Consider the following 10,789-nt stretch of genomic DNA (forward strand, 5'->3'; position numbering starts at 1 on the left):
TTAATGATTACAAGGGGAGCTGGTGATCACTGCCGGGGTGGGTGCGGCTGCGGGTGCCTGGCCTGGGCTCCTGCTGGGGCCTGGTCAGCCTGGGCCTGTTCCGGCCCAGGGCTCCCACTCACCCCTGCCACCTGTTGCTGAGAACTGCACTACGTCCCAGCCTGGGGGTCCCAGGGCCCTGCCCGGGGTCTGAGTGCTGGCACACCCGCAGCTGCCAACCTATAAAGCTGACAGGCAACGCAACAGCATGGTGATCGCGGGCGGAGGCCTGGGGGAGCGTGGGGCCGGAGGGAGGGAAGAGGTGGTGGCTGAAGGCGGGGCCTGCTTCCTCCTCTGACAAATGGGGTAGGGAGCACCCCACTAAGGCCCGCTGCTCTTTCCTTGCCAGCTGACGGACCAAGGCTTCCAGCCCCTCTCCTTTCAGCAGCTTGACCTTGGAGAGTACACAGTTCAGTTTTCCTCAGCCATACAAGGGTGTCTGGAGCCCCCCAGGGTGCAATGGACGCCATTGGAAGGGTGTAGGAATGGCGAATTTTTGCCAAGCCCAGCGCCCCTGCTCCATCTCCTCCCTGGACAAACCCCCAAGTAACTCACTGCCCACTCACTCCCTCAGTCAACACTCTAGATGTGGGTGAACAAATACCCCCCAACCCCCTTGGGGAAGAGATCAACAGAAAAGCACTTCACATGTGATAGCCCATCAAGACCATACCCCCATTTCACAGAGGAAGAAACTGGGCCTCAGAGAGAGAGACACCACCATCTAAAGTCACCCAGCGGAAAGGAGGTGGCTTGGCAGTGGAACCCTGGAAGTTCAGAGGCAGGTCGTCCTGGCACCCTGGGGAGGGCTCATCTGCTAAGCCAGGCTGGTGCCAGGGCAGGAGGTCCCGGCCCGTGCAAGGGGTCTATACAGCCTGGGCAGTCCTGTCCCTCTGGGGTTCTACTTCCCCAGCTAGAAGTGGGGCAGAAGGTGCCTGTCTTGGCTAACAATCAGCTCATTCCCACATTTCCAGCAACGCTATACAGCAGCCACACCAGGCAGGCAGGCAGGCCAGCAGGTATTCAGACAGTGGCGTGGCACGTGCAAAGGCCAGGGGCTCTGAGAAAGTCCAGTGGCTCCAGGAGCTGCTGAGTCTCTTTTCCCTGTGGGGACCGCTCACCCCTGCCCGGCCCATCCTGCTAGAAAGCCCCTAGGATGGGTCCCAGCTCCATGCTTGGCTCCAGTCAGAAAAACCTTGGCAACTGTTTCTTTCAGAGGGTGGGGAAGGGAGAAAAAAAAATTTAAATGGGGATTTTTTTTTTTCCTTTTGCATATGGTGGCACAGATGGGCCCATGATCCATAAAAACTGTTTGCAATTAAACTCCCACTTTGCATGGCTGGATTTGTCGGTTGTCTGAACCACGATTCTGGGGCTCCACACTGACAGGGAGTTGGGACTGGGGCAGGGTGGGCCCAGCTTCTGCCTGACGGGCAGAGGCCCAGGAACCTGCTCTGGGCTTGGAGCCCGAGCTGATGGGGCATCTTGATAGCCATGCCAGCTCCCACTCTGGGCATCCCCCAGCCCTCGCCAGGAGTCGGAGTGTGGCCAGGCAGCCGGGGTGGGGCTTGGCTGGGCTTCCCCACCCAGCAGAGACTTGGCCAGTGTTGGGTGTCCTGGCTGCCAGGGGTGATGAGGGTAGAGCGAGGGCAGCTAATCACCAGGCAGTGCCAGCCGGAGAGCAGGTCTGGGGCCCAGGGCAGGCAAAGGGTGGTTGGGCAGGCAGAGTACAAAGGCAGGTTCAAAGCTAAGCAGCCAGCACCTCTGGCGCAGCTGGCAGAAAGCACAGAGCGTGGTGCCAGCAAGAGCTGCCTGGGGCCAGGACTGGCTCCTGCCCCACCCCCAGTGGAACTGGCCGGGCCTCCTGTGCCTTTGTGAAGCTCCTGGGGAAATCAAGGCAGGCACTAAGAATAGCTCAAGGGCCTGGGTTTTCCCTGTGACACCAGCGGGCTCTCTATTTAAGGGGCCTTTTTGGAGGGTTTCCAGAACAGGGCAAGGCCTGTACTCCTTCCACTACTCCTGGGCTCAAATAAGCCGGCTTGCCACTGTAGTGCCACCCAGGACACTTGCTTGTTTGGGTTAACAAATGCATCATTTGGCTTTGGGAAATCCTGAGATCACTAATAATTGCTCCCTGATGAAAAGAAATAAGGCCCTGATACCCCTTTCCCCCGCCCCCTCCAAGCTGGGAGAGAAAAGTCATAAAAATAGCTTGTTATCTCACCTATTGAGGCTCCGACTGGATGTTACTGCTAATTGGGTATAACATCCTTGTCTTGTTCTCTCAGAAGCTAAATCAAGAAAGCGCCACTGCTGCGAACTAATTATATCTCCGGCCTGCAGCCTGCAGCTTGTCTCTCCCTTTATTGAGTTAAAAAATGGTCACGAACCTTCATCTTTTATCCCCCTAAGCGCTGGGTCCAGGCTGCCTGCCAGGCGTGGCCAGCGAAGCTTGGCCAGCTCTGTAGGAAGGCCTAAGAGGGCCTTAGGAGCAGGCGAGGGGGCCAGGAGCGAGGACCCTGTCCCGGTGAGCTGCCTGGCTCCCTCCCCAGGCTGCCCTCACCTCCCAGGCCTGAGGCTCGACTTCTCCTCGAGAGGGCTTCAGGCTCTCTCCTCCTGTGTCTGGGCCCATGGAAGATCTGTACAGTGAGCGTTCACTCATTTATTCATTCAACATACATTCTGGACACGTACCTATTGTGTGCAAGGCTCTGTCCTAGGCTGAAGTCTCCAGGTAGACTGGAGGTACCCCAAGCACCAGTGAAGCTTCCCTGGGTTGAGTACAGATATGGAAAGACACCCATAGGAGTGGAACCTGCTTCCACTCAAAGAACCGCCACAGTTTCCTACTGTGAGATGCCAAGACCAGCCCTGGCTCCCTTTATCGTCCCCTCTCTCCCCACATCCCAGCCATATACTAGCCCCTCAACCTAAAAACTCTTGCTTGCCTCCCTCTGAGCTGCTTCTCACGCTGCTCTCTCCAGTTACAAGCACCCCCCCCCTTTCCTAGAACACCCTGCTTTGTCATTTAGAAGCCCACCAGCCTTTAAAGCCTCAGCCTTTAATGGACACCTCCTCCAGGAAGGCTGCCGGTCTGTCACTGCCCTCAGTCTTGCTCCAGGCTATGGACTTTGGGACTTGCCTTGAAGGCCAGCTCAACCACTTGGCAAGTGCATAACCTCCTCTGCTTGCCAGCCTAGTCTTGGCTTTATCATCTCTGAAATGGGCTAATAATTCTCCCCAGAGAAGACAATGTTGTGAGGCACAATGTACTGAGTGAGAGGCACATTGTTAGTGACCTACAGAATGACTACAGGGTGCCTATGAAGGACCTAACTGTCAGGAAGAGTTTAATAAAAACTGTTATTATCCAGATTGAGCGTGTCTGGAATTTGCCTGGCACACCTGCAGTGGGCATGTGCTAATCTGTGTGGATGGGGACACAGGTATCTCGGAGGTGGAAGAAGGTGACAGATCCTCACATCTCAACAGCACTCATGCTAAAGAACCTCCCACAGCTTCAGAGGTGGTCCCCCAGAATGCCTAGTGCCCTGGCCCTCTGAATTGCATAGATAGGCAAGAGGGACCCCTAAGCTCACCAAAGTGGGTCTAGCAAGTGGGCTCCAGTACATGGGCCTCGCTGATGGATTGGTACTGCCTGCCCCAGAGCCCTGGAAAGAACCCAAGGTCAGGGAAGAACTCAGCAGGGGAAAAGGGCAGCAATTGATTGGCGATGCCTGCCAAGGGCACAGCAGTGTAAGGCAAGTCAGGCCACGAATCTGCCACCCCTGACATTTTATAGAGGACACAGCTAAGGACAGGCTGGGCTGGGCGTTGATTTGCTCAAGGTCATGCGGCTTATAAAGGCAACAGCTAGCCCCAAACTGGATGTCCTCCATCCTGCCCAAGGATTCTTCCTGTGACACCACCACCCAGCCCAGTGCCAGCTACCGTACAGGCAAAAGCTTGTGTTATAGATAATGAGAGGATTCTGGTTACCTGCTATGTGGCCCAGACGGTCCCTCACCTTGCTGAGCCTCAGTTTACTCATTCATACAACAGGGATAAAAAAACACTCTTGCCAGAACCAGACTAAATGAGAACACCAAAGCAGGGAGCTCTGTCACACAGCACATGCCGACCGTGTCCCTGATTACCATAATAGCAAAGGTGTTCAAAAGGAAGTCTCAAAACTGAGGAGCCAAAGTGCCACTTCCTCCAAGGAGCCCTCCCTGATTACTCAGCCAGAAGTAATCATGTCTACCTCTGTTTTCCTACTGGGCTTTCAGACTGGTGGCCCCAGAGGGCAGGGGCCATGTCTGGCTTTTGCACTGCTGTGTCCCCTGGCCCCTGGCACTGTGCCTACACACTGTGGGTTTCCTGTATTGTGGTGATGAACCCACTGTAGTGTGATGGCATGTCTGAGGTCTCACCACCTTTCAAGGCAACTGGGGCTTGTTCATCTTTTCATTCCTAGCACCTGGCAGGGAGCCTGGTGCTGAGCAGTGAATCTCTCAGAATGGTCGGATGAATGAGGAGCGAAAATAGCAGTTCCTGTTTACTGTCCACTGGCTATGGGCTACTGCCAAGCCTCACAGCTGCCCTCCAAAGCAGACCCCTGCCCCATCTGACAGACCAGAAGACTGAGGTCACACAGAAGCTGCAGGGCAGGGCCCATCCCCACATCCAGGCCGAGACACTGCAGGCTGGGAGGCCCTGCCACGGCTGCCCCGGTGCCAAGCTCAGGCCTGGGCCATAGGGGTAACTGCCCCTCTCTTGGCAGCAAATCCTATAATAGACAGCTGGCGGCTGGACCTCCCTCTTCCTCCTCCTCCAAGGGCTCAAGGAAGCCCCCTCCCCACAGACTCTGGGTCATTAAGTTCTGCGTCATTAAGTCCTCTCCCTGGGAGCCTGTTCACAGCCAGCCTCAGCCTCACCCCCTGACCTCCTGGGCTTTTGTCGTCTGTGCCCTCTGCACAATGGCAGGGGCTCCCAGGGACCCAAACAGCTGCTGCGGTGGTGGGCCCATCACGCCTGGCTGGGGCTGGTGCCTGGAGCCTGGACCACCCAGTTTTGAGGGGTTCAGTGATGCTCCCCAATCACTCTGCACTCCCAAGCTGATTCTACCCACAACCTTGCTAGAAAACTGCTATTACTCCCTTGAAGAGATAAATAAAGTGAGACCCAGAGAGGTACAGTGGCTTGTCTAAGGACACACAGCCATAAGAGAACAGAAGTTGGGGTTCCACCCCGATCTGTGACCCCCAAACCCCTGAAAAGTCTGCCATACTGACTTAAGGCATCCAGATCCCTCCCCCCTCACTGGCTTCCCTCTGCTGTTCATCTGGACATGTGGGTACTTAGCTCAGCACTCAAGACCACGGACACACTCCAGTTTAGTTCCCTTTTACTTCACCCTCTGATAAGCATCCCTGCTCTTCCTGGTCAGCATGCCCCTTGGTTCTTAGACTTCTACCAGCGACACCATCTATTCACTCCATGCTGGTCGGAGCCATGCAAGTTCTCAGGGCCCTGAGCAAAGCCGCCTCTGTCAGGAAGCCCTCCATGACCAGTTGCAGTCTTTCCTTCTTTGCTCTCTTCTCTCCAGCTCTCCTGTCTAGAAGTTTAGTTACTTGTGGACTCATCTGACCCTTGACGGAATCTCTGAGCAGTTAAGATTCCTTAGAGCTCTGCCACCGAGACTGTCGCCCTCAGGGTATCTATACCCACATGGATGCTGGGTGCTTCCCAAGTGGAACCACCACTTGGTTGCAGGGAGAGCTAAAACCTAGGCTTGCCCTTAGCCCAGTTCTGGCCACCAATAGACCTTGTATTTCTGGCATTCCCTGGCTGTGTGACTTTGGGCAGTGACAGCCTGTCTGTGTCCATTTCCTCCCTGGGAGGAAATGGGAGTTAAAATGGGAGTCTTAGGTTATGACTTAAATCAGACAAGTGATTTTCACTTAGGGATGATGCCCATTATTTCTGTCTGTACCTCACTCGAGGGGGCAGCACATGAATTTGGGGGGGTCAGAGAAACTCAGTTCCCACCTCTGAGGGGCTCTGTGACTCTGAGCAGGTGGTTCATTATCCCCCAGGGCCTCTATTTCCTCATCTCGAAAATGGCCCTAACTTGCCTGGAAGAATACAAACTCCCCACCTCGGCCACCCTGCTTTTGTTTGAGGCATCAGTGGGCACTGGGAGATTTCTCAAATAGCAAATCAATGGTCCAGGTGGAAGGAATCCATTACCTTCCAGCCTCCTCCTCCCTGCCGCACCCCCCCCCAGCCTCCAGAGTCCCCCTCCCCCCCCCAGCCAGTGCAGACTAAAATAGTCATTAGGCAGATTTCAAAAGATGTCAGTAGCTTATAATTATAGTCGACATCCTTCTGAGATAAAAGTGATTACCTTGGATGCAAATCACTTAGCAACCAATCAGGGCGGCGGGCGGCGCCCGCGGAGGTGACCGGCCAGCGGCAGCCTCCTCCCGCAGCCCGCCCGCACCGACAGAGAAAGCGCACAATAGCTCTTGACACGCAAATGGGTTAACACAATAAAGGCAGCTCCGGCCGCTGCTGGGGGAGAGCCGCAATTCCCGGCCCGCGGGAGGTAATAAAGCGGCCCCTTTTGTGCGCGCCGCCTCGTTCTCACCCCCGCCCGAGCCCAGAGGAATCGAATCGCCGCCTGATTGAATTACGCTTCATGAATATGAGCTGATCCGCTCGCTTCCTCCCGTCTGTGAAGGACTGGAAGGCAGAGGGGGCGGGAGGCTGGGGAGGGGCTCCTAACTGGCCCCAGCCCCCGGGAGCCCCCACGGCAGCCACGTGTGCATAGGTGCAGGGCGCCGGGGTAGCTGGGAAGGTGGGAGCCCCTGCCCTGGGGTTCTTTGATCTTTGGATGCTGGGCTACTGGAGAGCCAGTCAAGGCCCTGCTCTGAGGACGGCTAACAGTGGCCACGGAGTGGATGTGGATGAGGGCTCCTGGAGGCCTGGCGCCAGCCTCCCACGCTGCTGGCCTGGGCGGGTTAGCAGCTCCTTCTCACAGGTGGAGAAACTTCAGCTGGCAGGGGCGATGCTACTCACCCAAGGTCATGGCGCCAACAAGTGGCTCTTAGCCAGAAGCTACTGCCGACCACAGGGGGGCCGCCAGCTTCTCAACCAGGGGGTTCAGAACCCACCCCAGCCCTGGTCACTGCAAGCCTGAGGCAGGGGATGGTCAAGCTTAAGCAGAATTAGACAGGTGATAAGGATTACTGTGGGCTGGCCTTGATGGGGGCTGCCCAGAGCACCGAGCACTCAGCTCCCGTGGCCAGTCCGGCCAAGGGGACCTGGTTAAGCTCTTCCCTGCTTAATGTCCCCCCTCACCCCCCCACACACCTAAGCCGCCAGGGCCATGGTCAGCACACCCCAGCACACACAGGCCCAAACCATGGCCACTCCCACTGCCTAGAACACTTTCCACTGCACAGCCTGGAGGATCCCTTTTTGTCCTAAGCATCCCTCCTACCCAGCCCTTCCAGACTCTCAGGCTGGGTCCCTGGCCCCATCAACCAAAATCTTATGACCAGTCTACATTGTTTGCTACCCCACCATCTGGGCTTCACCACCTTTCCCAGGTGAGCCAAGAGGAGCAGAGGACAAGGAGCCCCAGGCCCCGCCAGTTCTCTCAACGCTTCCTGGCAAGTGGCTTTCCTGATGTACCTTCCTTCCTCTGCTGCGGGAGAACAGGGTTCTGTGGGCAAGGGGAGCAGGCTGACCTCAAGGCCAGGCAGACAATGCTGTTCTGCTCAACATTGTCCTGTAGGTCTAGGGAAATCAGACTCAAATCTGGTTTTCAGTGTGGCCAGGGATCCCGGTGAGGCCAAACTCCAAAGCTCACAGCCCTCCGCCCTTGCTGGGGCGCTGTCCAACAAGTGGGTTACCTCCCCTCTGGCCATGGGAGGGGTGGGAAGACCTGGGAACTCTGGAGCCTAGAAATTCAGAGCTGAATCTCAGGCTACCTGGCTGAGCACCCACAGGCACTTCCTTTGAGCCTCAATTTCTCTATCTGTAAAATGGGCCACAGCACCCGAGAGCCACTCCAAGGAGTGACATCCTGTAAGATGCCTAAGACACAGGGAGGTTGGGTAAGCTGGCACTCCCTCCTGCTCATCACTTGGTGCTACTGCCAAGCCCAGCGAAAGGAACAGAAGGAATTGCCTAATTCTGACAGCCCTTCCCTCCGCCTTGGCTATGGAAGTGTAAATACTCCACGGAGGACCTCCAACTGCCTGTTTGTGGGTCTCTGGCGCGCACTCCGAGTTTGTTTCTAAACTGGGAAGCTTCGAGAGGCAGCGCACAAACAGCCCTTCTGCCCACCTCTCCCACTTCCCCCCATCTGCTGTTGCTCCTGTCCTTGGAAGCCTGTGTGTTTAACGACACCATTTCAGCTGGAAATATCATCTCCCTGCCAAGCCCCCAAAAGCAGCTCCACTGATATTGATTGACCTGTTAATCTAGCTGGAGAGCCTGGTAGAACAGGGGAAAATGTTCACTGTATAGAGACTGGGGTCTGGCTTCTCATAATGCCGCCCAACACACACACACACACACACACATTACTATGCCTCCCACCCCTCAATGCCACTGAAGCACAGACACAGTTCTCTAACCTTTTCCTAGAAATGTGATCACAGCAGTGTCACCCACATCTGACTCAGGCAGCAACTGCTGGAAGGAACTTCGCAATCAGAGCTAGTGCTAAGAAGCTGCTGGGGGTGCCCTGGGCCTCCACAGGGAGCAGGGCCAGTGTGGGGAAGAGAGGGCTGGGCCTGACCCCATCAAAGGCAGACACACTTTCTTCAGACCTTGGCCATTCACCTAAGGAACAACACCTGGGCTGGTCAAAATTGTCTTCAACACCAAAAGGAGCCTGGGGCAGCTGGGGTTCAGGCTTGGCCAAGGCCCCTCATCTTCAGACTAAACAACAGGGAGAGGCCCTGGACTTGGGGTGAGTAGTAAGCTCTTGGTACCTTCTGCCAGGGGTGGGGCACCCATACTTTTCTGAGGGGAAGTAGCATTTTTAAAGACAGGGGCCCCGCATCTCTCTGGGGGCCTGGTACACTTCAGGCTGACGGCTGGGTGTATGGCACCCTACAGCGAGGTCCCCTCTGTGGCATCCCTTCTGAAAGCAGAAAGTTGCTGCTTAGGAGTTCTGAAGTCCCCAGGCACTGCCAGGCTATCTGGGCAAAGCTGAACACCTGTCCTTGGGGGGAGGAGCAGCAGCAGGGACAGCTGGGACTGGGTCCCTCCCCCACCTCATCAGCAGGGGAGGATTTAGGTCGATGGACTGCAGTTGGGGGTGGGGGGAGCTGGCTTTCACTCCTCCACGGCCCGAAGACATCCAGCCCCGCCCCTAGTTACCGTGACCCCGCCTCCTCCGGTCTCGGGTCAAGACAAGTTGAGTCGCCACGGTAACTCCAGTGACATCAGAGACCCGGCAGTGACGTCACTCCACGGCCCCACCGGGGAACCCTAAATCCCCGCGAGTATTTTCGTAAGAATGCGGCTGCTACTGTCTACCCTCAGAGGGCACAATCCTCAAAAGCAGCCAACACATGGCCAACACACCACGTCCCTCTCTGAGCTGATGTCCCTTTGAAGATCTCAGAAGCTCCTCCCGAGAGCCCCAAGCTGTCCCGTCCTGGCTGCCCCCAGGCAACCCCGCCAAAGGCTCGGGAATTCCTGGGAAATTTTCAGAAGATGGAGTCTCTACCTTTGTCAGTTGACTTTAGGTGACCTCGCCTCTCTAGCTTCCGCCCCGCCCAGAATCCCGCGGAGTCCCCACGAAGGTCCCCACCTCCATTCCGGGAGGTTGTCCTGTCGGGACAAGTTATGTGGGGGAGGGAAAGAAGCGAACTGGGGCGTCGAGCTTCAGGATTCCCTACCGCCCAGGGCACCTTTATTTCCACTCCACGCTGCGCCGACGCCAGGGGGTGCCCCCAACTCCAGTTCGGAACCCCGCCCCAAGGAACTCACCAGGTCAGCCAAGGCCGTCAAAGGGCACCGGTCCTCAGCAGCGACGACTCTCCGTTCGCGGGGTCGCAGCCATGCAGAGGTGGCAGCGGCAGTCCGAGGAAGCCCCCTTGGGGACGACGCCTCTCCCCAGTGGGAAGAGGCACTATGGGTGAAGGCGATCCAGCCGCCGGTCCGCGCCGTCCGAAGTCGGGGTTTGGAGGGTCTCCCAGCTCAGCGCGGGTCGTGCCCGCCCGGGACCCCGGCCGTGCGGGCGCTCAGGCAGCGCATCCTCTCAGGGGCCTGTCCTCCCCGCGTCCGGCGGGAGGCGCTGCGCCTCCCCTGTGGGTCCCGCTCAGGGCTGCAGCTCGGCCCGCGCCGCTCCCTGGGGCGCCCTCTCCAACCGCGGTGGGAGGCCGGCGGCCGCGGCCCCGCTCGCCAGTCCCAGCTGCAGCCTGTCTTTGTTGCTTCCTCTCGCTCGACCGCCCGCCCGCGGCTTGCAGCCCCCGGGTTCGCGTGGGGGTGGGGGAGTCGCTTCCTCCGAGGTTTCACGCACCTGCAGCGGCCCGGGTTTCTCGCCGGGCACGCACCGGCCCCCGCAGGTTGCAAAGAGCAGCAGCGAGAATGCACCGGCCCCTCCTCCTCCTGCTCGAAGCCCCGGGTGTGGGGGGAGGGGAAGCCGAAGAGCAGCAGCAGCGGGCGGCGGAGGCTGGGATGCAGCCCCGAAGACCTCGGCGCGGGGAAATAACCGGTCCAG

The 10,789-nt window shown here is 57.6% G+C and overlaps 1 protein-coding gene across 2 annotated transcripts in view; it reads right to left on the reverse strand.

Annotated features, from left to right (window-relative positions):
* FAM222A (family with sequence similarity 222, member A) overlaps positions 1 to 10,115 on the reverse strand; it is a 44,581-nt gene extending 34,466 nt beyond the window's left edge. Inside the window, exon 1 of one of the 2 annotated variants that reach the window (XM_004690949.2) lies at positions 10,057 to 10,115. The gene's annotated coding sequence lies outside the window, so the exon portion shown is untranslated. The remainder of the gene's footprint in view (positions 1 to 10,056) is intronic. The other variant, XM_012730793.1, reaches the window with a different exon arrangement.
* Positions 10,116 to 10,789: the final 674 nt, after the last annotated feature.

This window comes from Condylura cristata, unplaced genomic scaffold (genome assembly GCF_000260355.1).
Source record: "Condylura cristata isolate star-nosed mole 26May11 unplaced genomic scaffold, ConCri1.0 scaffold00029, whole genome shotgun sequence".
In the NCBI taxonomy this organism is placed as follows: domain Eukaryota; kingdom Metazoa; phylum Chordata; class Mammalia; order Eulipotyphla; family Talpidae; genus Condylura; species Condylura cristata.